General features: G+C 40.1%; 1 protein-coding gene across 2 annotated transcripts in view; it reads left to right on the forward strand.

Annotated features, from left to right (window-relative positions):
• Positions 1 to 221: 221 nt before the first annotated feature.
• FUT9 (fucosyltransferase 9) overlaps positions 222 to 14,482 on the forward strand; it is a 197,147-nt gene continuing 182,886 nt past the window's right edge. For both annotated transcript variants that reach the window (XM_019627438.1, XM_019627437.1), the window contains exons 1-2: positions 222 to 426; positions 727 to 976. The gene's annotated coding sequence lies outside the window, so the exon portion shown is untranslated. The remainder of the gene's footprint in view (positions 427 to 726; positions 977 to 14,482) is intronic.

Genomic DNA, 14,482 nt, shown 5'->3' on the forward strand with positions numbered 1-14,482 from the left:
GTTTTTTGTTTTTGTTGTTGTTGTTTTTTACCTCGTTCGATGGGCCACCCGGGCGGCAAACAAACACTGCCACCGCTGCCCAGGCATCAGCTCCAAGGGGCAGGCGATGGTGGCCTGCATTGAGCTCTCCGCTGGCGCCTTTTGCCCCGACACTTTGTGCCAAAAGAGCGCCCAGGGAAGCAGACAGCAATAGGGGGACGGCACAGATGTCGTGGATGCACAATCATGATTGTAATTTGACCAGAAAGGGAACAGAAGGAGAGCAAGGGCCCGCAGATCCCCGGCCGCGAGCCGCCGCAATGGAGTGGTCGGCGGTGTGTGAGCGCACAGGTGCCTCAGGCCGGTGGCGCTGAGAGCTGTCGCGGCCACCTCATGGGCTCAGCAACCTCACCAGAGCGCAGAAGCCCCGGCTGCTGCCGAGCCAGGGTAACCCCAGCCTGAGCCTTGGGCGGAAGGGCCCAAGGAAAGGGCGCGAAGGGAGAGAGAGGGGACGGGAGGTGGGGGAGGGGGAGAGCGACCCATCACTTCATCAAGGATTTCTCCTCCCCGAGCTCTTCTGCTGGGAACCTTTGATGTGCTGGTGCGCGCCTCTCTCCCTCCCTCCTCTCCACTCTGGGTGATCGTCTCCCCTTCTCCCCACTCTCTCCTCCACCCCCATTTCTCTCCCCTCCCTCCTAACCGCGTGTCTCCTCCCCTCCTCCTCCTCCTCGCCTCCCTCCCCTCCAGCGGCAGCAGCAGTAGCCGCTTTAGCGGATCCGGAGATGGGCAGAGAGCGCGCGCGGCGCGGCAGCTTCGGGTTCACCGCCCTCCCCGCCGGCAGCTCCTTGCGCCCCCGCCGCCGCTACAGCCACCTCTGTGTCCCCCAGTTCCAGTCCCGCGCCTAGGACAGCGCCGCCGCCGCCGCCGCCGGGCCCTGCCTGCCGCCTGCGCCGCGCAGCCCTCGCGCGCGCCCGGATGGCGCTTCATCTCAGGACCGGTGAGTAGCTCGGGGAGCGCAGGGGGTCGGACGCAAGGCTAGGCGCGGAGGGAGCCTCTTTTGCTTTAGGAGGTACCCCAAACCACCTGCTGTGATCCCTCAACCTCCAGGCAGGTGGTCTCGGAGGGAGCTGCTTGGTGATCCCCGAGGGGTTGTTTGATTTCAACTCCACCTGCTGGCAACCTGAACCCCTCTCCCTCCCGGGCAGCCCTCGGTCCCGCCTCACTTTCCAGCCCTGGAGCTCCCACCCTAGCAGCGGCAGGGAATGGCCCCGACCCTCCCGTTACCCCAAACAGTGTCCTCTCTGTCCTCACGTTCCCCGCGTTTCCCCCTTCTGCTTTCCCGCTTCTGCCAGCCCGCAAACGCCCCCATCTGCCACTCTTCACCCGGTCTCACACTGACAAAGCCTCCTCCACAAAGTCCGCCCTAACCCACCTTCCCTCCTTTCCCAAAGCTTAGCTCGCGAGCCCCCGCTGTCCCGCCGTCTTCCTTCGCAGAGCAAATGGTCCTCCCAGTGAATTCTGACCTCATTCCCTCCACACGTTCGTGCCTCTCCAGCTCATCTGACAGTCATCTCAGGAAATTGACACAGACACACGGTGATCCTGGCTTGTGTACAGTTACTTTGTGTGTTTCTCAGCACCTGGGCTCTTTAGGGGATGATCAAGCGTGAAAAAAAGACAGACAAAAAAACAAACCCTTTGAGACTAAACTTTTTTGTTATGGTTGTTTTAAAAACGGTTGTTTTAAACAACCGTTTACATCGCTCCGATTCGTTGTGCTCATTTAGAGGCATCTTAGCCTCTAATATAACATGGGGACGCTGCTCACAAGGAACGCCCCTACATACCTGTTCTTCCGGAATCGATCTTGGTTCCAGGTTGAGAACCATGCACCTGACTGGGTGATGGAGCGCCCTCAGCAATAACACTATCAAAAGCTCAGTAACTCTTGAGGATAAGAAGCTTTTTCTTGAAGGAGATTAGAGTAGCACTAACCTCACCCTTCGAATTTGCAATAAGCCAAAAGCCTTTTTTTTTTTTTTCTTTTTTTTTTTTAGTTTTGGTGGCTAACAGAAACACATAGTAGGATCAGAAAAGGTACCTGCACTATCTAGGTGTTTCCAGTGTTTGTAGTATATCAGCACCCAAGATGGTCTTTCTGTAAAAGTTTTCTTTGGACAGCAGCCCTTTTCTTGTGAAACCACGTTTAACGTTTTAGTATTTCTGTTTGGCTTGAGAGAAAAAAGAGAGTTGTGTTCAGTGAATGAATATGAGCAAAGGAGATGAAGGAATGAGCACAGGGGGAGAGAATTTAAATACTAAAATTTGTATTCCTGATTCCCCATGTATTGAAATCTTAAAAACAAAACTATCCCCACACAATTTATAATTTAGTTTTTTAAAGGAGTGATGAAATGGAATTAACTTGAGCATGTTTTACTCTTGGCCCTTGGCCATAGGGCTTGCGTTCTAAGCAATGAAGAATATTCAGAAGTAAGTGTTGGAAACTTTACAAGGTGCCCCAATTGAGTATGTAGTGTGTGAATATAAATTTCCTGGTAATATTAATGTGATTTTAAAGAATTTTAAGGAAATTAGAATTAAATTGTCGTTCTTGCTCTCGAAGTTGATGGAGAGAGATGTATGCTTCCTCACCTTTAAAAGAGCAAATCTCTGCCTACACCAAAAATAGAGGGAAAGTTGAATGATTATCTAGAGAATTTGTCTAGTGAAGATTGCCTTAAAATCGTGCCTACTCCAACGTCAAGGTTTTTTTTTTTTTAATTTTGTGTTCAAACTGTATCCCTGTCTTTATTTTTCTTTTCCTTTGTAAACATAGGCAGGAATGTAGTGAGCAAGCCTCTGACGGGTGGGTGTAGGTAAATGTGGGCACTGCATATAAAGTCAGGAGGGGCTGTGAGTAATGACTTGATTGTTGGTTTTCTAAATTTGGAAATTTTAGTTAGCAAAATCAGTGCTTGACTAAGAAGAATATTCAAGACTAAGTATTTAAACTTACAATTACTGCAAATATTCACATTGGTCATATCAGGTGACTTGATAATAGGTAAGCTATGAACTGAATCAAAAGATCATTTAATTTTTTTTTCTCTAAATGCTCTTACACTTTGGATAACAGTTGAATGCTTATTATATGCAGTATGTCCAACAACAATGCATCTGTATTGGAAAACATACATCCCGGTTGAACAAAAGGGAAAGCAAAGAACAATGCTGACTGATCAATGATTGCCCATAATTGTGTAAATGACGACTTCAGGGCAATATCTACTCACATAATTATAATTAATGTCAAATTCTTTACAATGCCAGAAATGTCTCATCATTCCTTTTGTAAGGATGTATGCTTGTATCCATGCAATATTAAAATGGTCTATGAGAATGCAAGTAATTAATATGCCATAAATTATGCCAGGAATTTTTGTTAAGAACTGTTGGTGACCTGGAACTTAGAACTGCCTAAATTTAATGTCATTGTCATTATTAAGGCTATGCAGAAACAACTAAATATTACACTTGGGGAGACAAGGCATACGGATATTTGAATGGCATATCTTTGAATATCATTAACTTGGATCTTATAATGCTCATAACTGTATGCCACCTAGAGGATGGGATAGGTCTAAATTAAATGTTTACAGAGGTAAAGAGTAATTTAAAATTGTGGAAATGATATAGATAATTTAGATAATTTCAGCTATAGACTGTAATTAGTTGAATATTCCATGTGAAAGCATTTTTGGCTTGTGAGAGAGGTGAAGGGGGGTAGGCTGAGGAAGGGACATCAGGCAAGGAGGGAGCGAGAGAGAGAAAGGATAAAAACCTATGGATACTTGCTTAAATTCTTTACCCAAGTAAAGGTAACTAAATGCAGCTTCTATTACTTCGGTATTTGGAATAACAGCTGTTTTCCAACTTGAATTTTAAGAAATGTCTCCTTATTGACAGCCATAAAAATATAATTTTAAAAAATAAAGTGATGCATTCATTTTATTCAGTAAAATCCAGGGATTATAGGCAAACTATTTTATGTAAGCTAACTAGCCTAAATAAAATTCTAGACAAACTTAGAAACAAAACCTTGAAAGAAGGAAAACACACATTCTCACATAGTTTTATATAAAATTACAGTATTTGATAAAGAGCCAAGTGATTTACTGTCTTATGAAGGCAAGAAGATTCAGTGGAGGGATAACTACATATTTTCATAGTTTACTATATATTTCTCATACTTTCCTATTTACATTTGTGGATGTATTATTCATTTTTATTGATTTTTGCATTTGCATTTTTGTTTACAAATTTACAACAATTTGTATATTATAAAGTGCTTCAAATTTTATTAATTCAAAATAATCCTTAAATTGTATTTGTAAGTTTCAGACTATTACATAAATGTTTACAGATGGCTCTGTTTTCTATCTTTACTCGGAAGTAGAAGGAATATTACAAAAAGCATTCTCAAAGAGCAAATAAGCAAATTAATATTTTAAAACTAGCATGATGATTCAACCAAAGTTTTACAGTACTGCTGTCAAAGTGATACTCTCATAAGATCAACTCTCATGTACAATTGAAATTTCTACAGGAGAGAAACTTTTAGATTATCTGACTTTAACATGGGATTATGTGAAAATCATTTTTATTCACTTAGCTGCACATGGGATGCTTGGCATTCTTAATAGAAGAAATCACAGAGTTTAGACATTAATTAGAGGATGTAGAGGACATTCTATTTCCATCACTTTTAATAACTTACCCAAGGTTCTTAAGTAATTAATAGAAATAATTAGAATCCAGGTCTCCAACTCCATGCTACATATCTTTCTATAAAGTAAATATCAGTTTTCCCCCTTATTTCAAGAAGGTAATAAAGGAGAAATCTGTTTGGATATTAAAGAAAAATGAAAATGAAATGAAATAAAAACCTGTGCCTTCCTCAGAGAGGTCTTGTAACCATCATAGTTGAAAGTAATGTTTTACTGCTCACTCTTTCCCAATTTACTCAACACTTGGGAAATATTTTTAAAATTTAACTGTCATTGTTCACCCCAAAATCCTTAAATATTTTTTGCTTAATGTTTTATTATAAATGCTCAGTCATATGCTATCAGTTTCTTTCATGGTAACTATATTATGGACACTTCCATTTTTACTTTTAATAGATAGTTCATTAGAAAATAGTCCTAAAAACAGATTTTGGTTTCTGTAAGCAAAACAGGAAATAAACGTATAGTTTTATCTCTATGCATATTTAGCCTTTTTGTCACCACAGAGAAAGTTTGTATATCCATGTATTTTGTGGGGTTTTTTGTCACCATAGTCTGCAAATACATCAATGGTCAGGGAAGATAAATTTGTTTCACAAATTTCCAAGTCCACAATTAAAAATCCTGGCACTTTTAGCTTTCTCTTCACCAATGTCCAGCCAGATGAGTTAAAGTAAATGACTAAATCAATGGGGAACAACCGTCATTACTGGGAAAAAAAAACCAAAAAAAACCTTTCAAATACATTCTTGGTGATGAGGGCTCATCAGTGTGATCTCACCTAGAAATCTGAGTAACATCGTAATATAGGTTGATATCTATGTGGAAGAGTATGGCATCACTTGTTTAACTGCATTGTTTGTGCCTGGGTTGATGGGAGTTAGGGGACTCTGTGATCTTGGACTGCTGGGTGGCTGCTTTAAAAGCAGAAAAGGAAACTTTGTTTTAGGAAATGGCCTTCTTTAAACCAATTAAGATGCAGACTTAACTGAAAGGAGAAATCTATTGTACATCTCTAAGGCCTCCATAACCTAATTTCTTTGGAGTCTAATTCAGCCTCCACTTATTAGGGCCTACTACCTGGCAAGAACTGAAGTGGTAACTACAGACACGAGAATGAATATGATATAGGTCCTGACTTCAATCAGCTTCCAGTATAACTGGACAGACAGATAAGAATAAACATCTGGCTTTAATCCAGGGCAGCCGCCATGTTACTGAACAAGGGTGTCCAGAGAAAAATAAGACTACAACTTAGTCTTAATATGCTATGCCAAAATGGATGGCCGTATGCCATGAGTAAGTTTTGGCACGGAAATAATCTGTGTTTAAAATAGCATATGTTTACATTGATTTCCATATTAATTTTAACACTGACAAATTTTTTTTTCACAATGCAGGAACTTATTATTATGAACTGATATAGAATGTCCCATGCTAATAACGAGGTTGATTCAATCCTCGTAGGTCATAGGGTAAGTTTTTAAAGGAAATATAGCTAATTTTATACTTTTAACATAAGTTCAAAATATCAAATTTGTCTTTTAAGAAACCTAAATCTTTAAGGTACATTAAAAGGAAATGTATAGAAGAGGGAGGGAATGGAGACAGTGAACAATATATGTAATATCTATTCAATCATTAAATGTTTATAAACTGTGTTTTAACAACATATATTCCAATTTAAACAGGTAATTTTAAATCTCTGTATCCCATTTATTCTAATAATGAATATCTATTGAGTAGGTATGAGTGTATGCTATAAAGGGACATAGGCTGTTAATGATAATGATGGCTTCACTGCCTTGACCTATGGGAGACAACTGGGCTATTTCAGTAGCCAGTCCCTGCTGATGGACAAGATCCAGGAAGGGTCTGAGATTTTGCCCTCTAAGTTAATCACGAGTAATTGATTCTAGTCCTTGTTTTGGACGGGCTGCATGAGGGTAGTCAATCCACCTTGTCCTGTTTATCCACATCAACATCCTGGTGGCATTTGTCTGCCTCACTGAATGCTAAGCAATAGTTACAGAAATGGGAATAGGAAAGACAGGCAGAGGTGTTGGTAGGTATTTCGCATGGGAAATGCAGAAGCTGGGGACATACCCTGCTATTCCTGATACATTTCTTGGTAAGATTAAGGGGAATGTAGATCAAATCATAGTCAGAGCTGTCCGGCAGGGAATGGCAGATTCAGCAGAGAATTAAATTTAGGGCCCTTGCAAGTTTCCTTGCAACAGTTTTGGAGAGCCATTTTTTCATGTAAAACTGAGATGCCCCATGAGCCAGGCAAGCCGAGGGCTTGAATATACCATTTGTTAAGTGAGTCTGTAGTGCCCTTTCTCACAGTTAATCACTGAGTCTGAGTTGACCCACCCCAAAATGCAAAGCAAGCAGACAGTCATAAAACCTCCATGGGTAAGGAGTTCAATTTTGATAGGAGCTCAGCAGCAATCTAATAGCTGCTTCTCAAAAGATATGTACCTGGTAGGGTTGTAACCTGCATGACAGGGAGGTGACCATTCCGAAACACCAAAGAGAACCTGCAAGTTCAAGGCTGTCTCCCTTTTCCGGAGTCTCCAGTCAGTAGAATTATTAGCCAAAGAGACTTGTATCTCACAGATCTCTTAGGGATGCGGGGACCCAGATGTGAGAGTATACTGCAGCTGACTGGACAGTTTCGAACACGGTGTATTGGTTTGGGCCTCAGTCAAAGGATGCTGAAATGAAGGTGTACATAGAATGTGCAAGCGAGGCACATACTGTTTCCAGTTCCCAAAAATTCATTTAAGATGCTGGGCATCTTCTTTGTTAGTTGGAGTTGAATAGATGGCAGTTTTTCTTTGACTGCCTGAGGGATTGACTACTGCAAATCTGCCCATAGAGTCCCAAGAAAATATTTGACAAGCAGAGCCCTGATTTGTCAGGGTTTATCAGCCACCCTGGCTGGTGGAAACATGATAACACCACAGTCAAGGCCTTGCTAATAGAAACTTCTGACATTGTCATCAACAGGATATCATGATATAGTTAAAGCTTCCTACAGCAGAGGGTAGAGGCACTCATACGACCCACCTACTGATGGCAGATGGCAGAGGAATTTAGCTACTCCTGGAGATAGCCTGTAGTTACTTGGGGGGTTATTACAAATGTATATTGGTGACTGTGACACATGAATGTGAGTGGATATTTGTCCTTAGGAGTGAGTGGGGTAGAAAGGAAGGTATGGACACTGTCCGAGGTACTACAGAAAATGTTTAGTCTGTGCAATGGATTTAGTTATATGAGCAGTTGGTAATAATCCATTCTAAGCTTCTAGTCCTCTTTCTTTTTCACTGGTCATACTACATGTTAAAATACTGCATCTTTTACTACCCAGATTGTCTTCAAGTCTGTAATCAGGGCTGTGGTTTCCTTTTTTCCTCCAGGGATTTGAAACTGTTTCTATTGGACCAGCTGGGTTGAAACAGAGTGAAGACTAGAAAGTGATTTACATGTTCCATTAGCACTTCCCTACATGTGGCCTTTCCCAATTGTGATAATCTTCCAGGCACTTAATGGGTGATGAAATATAAGCATATAACACATTAATTCCTCCTATACAATCAGATGTAAAAACAACAAAAAATTTTATCACATTAAATTGGCCCAAAGTTGTCCATCAAGATCAGATTAGCTTGACTTTCCCACTGTAAATTCTCCCTAACCCCCATTAGCTGAATCTGAGTGTTCTGTAGATCCAGGTAACAGAGCAACTTGGGCATCTGCCTTCAACATATTCATAAAGCTTCACTCCTTCTCTCCCCTGGAATGATCCAGCATACTCAGGTGGGTGCATATGAGTATGTCCTTTGATCCCTGTTGGGGATAGGGATACCTTGTCCTCTACTTATGTTTCTCTTTAAATTATAGATCAGGATAAAGGGGCAGAGAGGAATCAGGAGCAGGAAAAAAAGAGAGGCTTCATATGCACTCTCAGTTCAAGTAATGTGGCAATGGCTCGTGGAATAATCAAATGAACTTTGAGTATTTTTGGCCCACCCAATACTCTATGTGGGAACGCAAGGCCCTCGTGGCAAGTACCACCTATTTCAGCCTTGGGAATCCCTGGACTTAAAAACCATCGCCACATTGCTTCTTTGCTAAGGCCATGGGGTTTGTGACCTCTGACTGACTCATCCTCACCGAGGTGACCTTCTTTAGATGCCCCATTGTCTAGATAGCCTCTCTTAAGTTCTTGATGGTTTCAACATCGAGGCTGGGGGAGTTTCCTTGCACAGTGGTGGTGACCTTAACAATTTACCTAGATTTCTTTGCGTCTCTTTCTCACTCTTCAGTGGGTCAGCTTCATCAGAATTCTAAACTCAATCCAGGGCAGTAAGAGCTCAGATATTAGTATTGGGTTATCGGAAAAGACATGACACATTTTTGTAACGAAAACCAGAAAAAATACGTCATGATTTTTCCGACAACCCAATAAATGCCTCATCTCTGGTTTCCCACAGGATGTTTTCTATCTCAGGAAAATCTCCCCAAGAGAGCTAACACTCCCTTGCAGCAGCCAGAACCCTCTGTAAAAAAAACCCCAAAAAACAAAAACAAACCCTGAGAGATTTTACTCCATTTGGGTCTAAGTTTGGGATGAGAGAATGAAGGAGAGGTTTGGCCATAAGACAACTTATTACTTGCCGTTATTCCTTAACGAGCAGTATGCTCATGCCTCCGCCTTTCCATGTGAACCAGTCAAACTTTTAATAACTCATCTGTTTTCTAGTCACGGAGTTCCCCCTTTCACACTTACTGTATGTGTGCATCTCTCTAACTGTTGTCTGACATGGGGAGCAGACTTCTGCTTACCCAGCACAAATCTTTTTACTAAGTTATAATTAGTGCTTCAGCTCAGAGACTGGCCACCAACGTGGCAAGGAAGTCCTTCCATCTAGAAGAGAATTAGCCACAGAACAACATTTTGGCATCTGTATTTTACCTATTTCTTGTTACTTAGCCTGCCGTGACATCCTCAATTTTTCTTTCTTAAGAGGCAAAAAAGTGGAGAGCTCTTTGTTGCCCAGTTGACTATATAATTTGCCACTGATTTCCAGAGACTTCCCTCAAATCCCATTAATGGACCTGTGAGACCCCATCCTTCTTTTTCCAGAAAGAAAGCCATTTCTCTGTCAGCATCCCATCCTCATCACCAACATTATCAAAAACTCTGAAGGGTGTGAGATGTAATTCTGCTTTTAAGCTGATGTGAAAGCCTGCCACAGATCCATGGATCTGGTAGAAAACATTACTCCTGGATCAGAGATAAAGGACACTTCATCATTCACAACAATAGCAGTAGCAAGAGTATCAGAATATTTGCACTGGTTCCCAATTTCTACAAGGCAACAGAGAGCAGACCAAGTCATATTGAAACATTGTAAGAAAGGGACCCTGAATTTAAGGAATGGAAACCTTTTATAATGGATAGTAAGCACACCACCCTTCGCTTTAGGAGGAGATGCTATTTCATTCTTCCAAGGCTGTTTGTTTTACAAATATATTTTTCAAATAGTTCAGAACAAAAGCAGCCAGTGCTTCTTTTATAAAATGTGCAGGAATGTGAGAGACCCATGGGAAATTGTTTCCCAACAATGACAAAAGACTTCAATAAATGGTTGTTTTGGTAGGCTCCTTATCGGTGGTGTGATGTATGTTTATCCTTGCTACTTCCTAATGATGGAATGCTTTAAACATGTGAAACCTGAGATTAATGAACCCCTCACTAAGGCAGAGTCCAAGAAGGAAGCTTTTACAGCAAATATATTGTACTTAAAATGCATCATTGTACTCTTAATTAGTTATTCCTGACTATACAGATTATAGTGTAAGGCAGATTAAAGAATTGAGAATTTTGGGGTGGCCAGATGGCTCAGTTGGTTAGAGTGTGTGCTCTTAACAACAAGGCTGCCGGTTCGACTCCCACATGGGATGGTGGGCTGTGCCCCCTGCAACTAGGTTGAAAATGGTGACTGGACTTGAAGCTGAGCTGTGCCCTCCACAACGAAGACTGAAGGACAACAACTTGACTTGGAGCTGATGGGTCCTGGGAAAAACATATTGTTCCCCAATAAAGTTAAAAAAAATAGAATTTTTATGTCAGGAAGTTAAAATTTGAATCTAAACCACAGAATATTAGAAATGTCAATTTTGTATAATTATAGTAAATTTTAAATAAAAACCATTAAACACAAATGGGATATATGCATGTTTCCTCATGGCCTTAATGTTTCTCTAATACAAGGAAAAGGTTCATTGCTGTTTTATTCTGCTTACTTGTAGACTATTCCTTCAAGACTGAGCATAGCTGTCATCTTCTCTAATAGGCATCCCCTATACCCCAAGCTAGGAAGCATGCCCTTTCTCTGTCTTGGTATAATGTGCAAGATTATCTGCACCACATTATGCCCTTATACATCATATCAGCCTGATATATTTATGTATTTCCTCCACTGGATTACTCTGAAATGGGTTGCTTATTAATCTTCCTAACCCTAGTGCCTAGCTCCCCAACTTATGCGTGGGAGGGTATTCAATACATCTTTGTAGAGGTGACCTGAAAGTAGCAATATCCATTAACATTGAACTTACCATGAGATATTTGAGAAAATTATGTCCCCTGAGTAATAACTGAATGGAAGATGTGTAGAATATTTGAGCTGGAATAATCTTTAAGAGTTTTTAGTAACCATTGGTTTAGTTATAGCCATGTAAATATCCACTTTTTTTTTTATTTTTTTAAGCTGAGCCATCCTGCTACCTGTTGGCAGCTCAGCGGCTGCTCAGCTCAGGCTGGACTTGAACCGCTGTTGCTCAGAGCTCAAACTCTTGAGCGAGCTCTTAACCAACTGAGCCACTCAGCCAGCCCTGTAAATATCCAAATTCTGAAACTCCTTCCTAGTTTTGTGACATCCTGAAGCATTTAAAATGATTTCATATTTATAGTGAAACCTCCAGATTTTATATAGCTTATATATTAATACTTCTAGAAATTGAAAACAGGGTCACAAATTAAATGCAAGGCTTTGTTTAATTTTCAAAGTCTCGGAGTCACATATTTATATTATCTAGGGTGGATTTCTCATCTAACCCTAGGTTAGAAATTTCAAAGCCTCTGACTTTTCTCCTTTATCAAAGAGGTAGACTAGAGGTAAGCATACTTCCCTTTTCCCTTTTTCCCTGATGCACAGATGGTTTTACTTTATTTCTTTGTCATAGTATTTATTCTCTGATGTTCAAATGTCTGCTGTTCATGCAGTTTCTGTCACCACTCTGCCCTGGTTATTATTGCTGTTATAACCAGTGCTGCCAATCCTGAGTCTGGTGTACCTCTCCCCTTCCTCTTTTCTCTAATTTTCTAATTTATTCTGCCTCCTATTGCTTATTTGTATTCTGAAAACAACAAAAACATAAACAACATTTTCTCTAAGGGAAAGCTTCCTTTCTTTCTATGTAGTGAACTTGAAAGTTCAGGTGAAATGATGGGCTCTCGGGCTCTTGTTCTGTCTGCTGGCTATTCATGGACTGAGTGCATCTTCACTTCAATTCAGGGGCTGTGTTTTCCTGGTTTTGTTCCAGAGACACTTAGGAAATTTGAGAATTCTAAATTCTTGAATTTTGGCTAACTTAATTTTTATTATTTTTGTCATAACAGACAGGCCTTTGGTAACCGGTTTGACTCTACATTGCCTTTTTACTTTAATAGCAACATTGACAAATGAATACTTTAGAACTGATAAAATGTATGTGTCATTTAAGATAATAAAAATGTTGGAGTGAATCAGATGCATGACAGATAAGGTTTTATGAGAAGCATGGAAGGTCAGCAAATGACTTTGGTTTGTTTGGAGCATAACAGTGGCTAGCTTACACAACAAAGAAAAAGATGAAGATATTGGACAATAGAATATAAGAATAATGTAAAGGGAAGAGGGGATAAGCAGCAAGTTGTAGACTAATAAAGACAAATATGTACCTATATTATTATAGGGTTTCATGGAAACACTGCATTATATGGAGGAAAAGCATAGGTCTGTAATTAGACATAACTGGGTTAATATTCCCATCTGACTATTTACAAGCTGAGAGACCAAAGTCAAATATCTTAGTATCTCTAAGACTCTTTTTCCAATTATGTAAAAATTTTACAAAATTGTTGTGAACATGGAATTAGATAATACGTAGAAATGCCTAAGCCACTGACTGGCAATAACTTCTCATTCAGTGATTATGTTTTCTACATACTTAATAGTTTGAAATGAGACAATCATTTCACTTCGCAAAAAGTGAAATGAGTGTATCTTCCAATTAGATACTTAGCAAATGACATTCACTCTTTCATGCCACTAGGAAAATTTTGGATTTTTTAGAATATAATATAGTAATGCAGGAAGTAGCATATAATGCGCACAGGAGAACTAATAGGAGTCATAGTTTCCATGACAAAATTAAGTAGAAACATAGGAAATAAATTCTGTGCTTTAATAATTACTAGGTTAGTGTGGTATAAAAATTTCCCCCAAGGAATAAAACTCATCAACTGAAGGATTCTTGTTTTACCTAGGTGAACAAAGCTGGAAAGAATATCCTAACAATAAGAAAAAGCCAGGTGAACTACAAAATCATAACTTTTCTGGAATCCATAAGAAAACTGAGTTCACAGGGCAAACAAATACCCAGAATTGCTCACCCGTGGGTAGATCCCTCCATGGAGAAATGGGACATGGGGATGGTGTCATATGTGACAGAAAACAAAAAAACACCTGGCTACCATACAGGTGGTTAAAAAGAAATCAGCTAAAATATTAACAAATTACTAAAGGCCGAATATGGGCTTAAATGACAGTACAGGATCTCGGGTAACCCCTGACACATGGGGAATTTGAACTCACCAGTGTTTTTATGTGGACCTCCATCAGGTGCTTATGAGAAATATAGGAAGCAGGCCTCTGAGAGGCAATGGGGAGCTTCTCTCAGTAACATAGGTGCAGAGTACAGGATTGGCCATCACTGCCGGTAAAGCACAAAATCCCACCCTCTTCAAACCCCAGCCCCTATTCTAAGCACAAGGTAATTCTATAGGAATTTGGTCTTTGGTGCACTGAAGCTCTACTTCTAACTAGATTAACTCACTGTCCCAAAAACTAATGGCCTTGGAGTAGACGAGGCATGTCCTATTTCCAGGCAAAAAATAACTTTCACAAGTCTCAATTGCTTTACACAGATGTTTAGCATTTAGTAAAAAATGACAAGCCATACAAAAATGTGAGGAAAAAACAACCCATTGTCAAGAGTCAAAGCCATGGAGAAAACCAGACTCATAAATGACCTAAAGCTGGTATTGTCAAAGAAGGACTTTACTATAACTATTATTAAGATGTCAAAAGACCTGATGGAACAGGTGGACAATATCAATGAACAGATGGAGAATTTTAGCAGAAAAATGGAAACTATAGGAAAGGTTCAAATGAAGATGCTAGAAATAAAAGGAAATAGTATCACAAATCACAACTCCCTTCAATGTCCTTATTAGTAGACCCAATACCTCTGAGAAAAGAATCTGTGAACTTGAAGACAGGTTATTAGATATTAGCCAAACTGAAAGAAAGAAGAAGAAAGATAAAAAAAGAATAAAAGGAAATAAAAAATAAAGTATCAGAACAGAGTAT

Source organism: Hipposideros armiger, unplaced genomic scaffold, assembly GCF_001890085.2.
Source record: "Hipposideros armiger isolate ML-2016 unplaced genomic scaffold, ASM189008v1 scaffold_731, whole genome shotgun sequence".
Taxonomy (NCBI): Eukaryota; Metazoa; Chordata; class Mammalia; order Chiroptera; family Hipposideridae; genus Hipposideros; species Hipposideros armiger.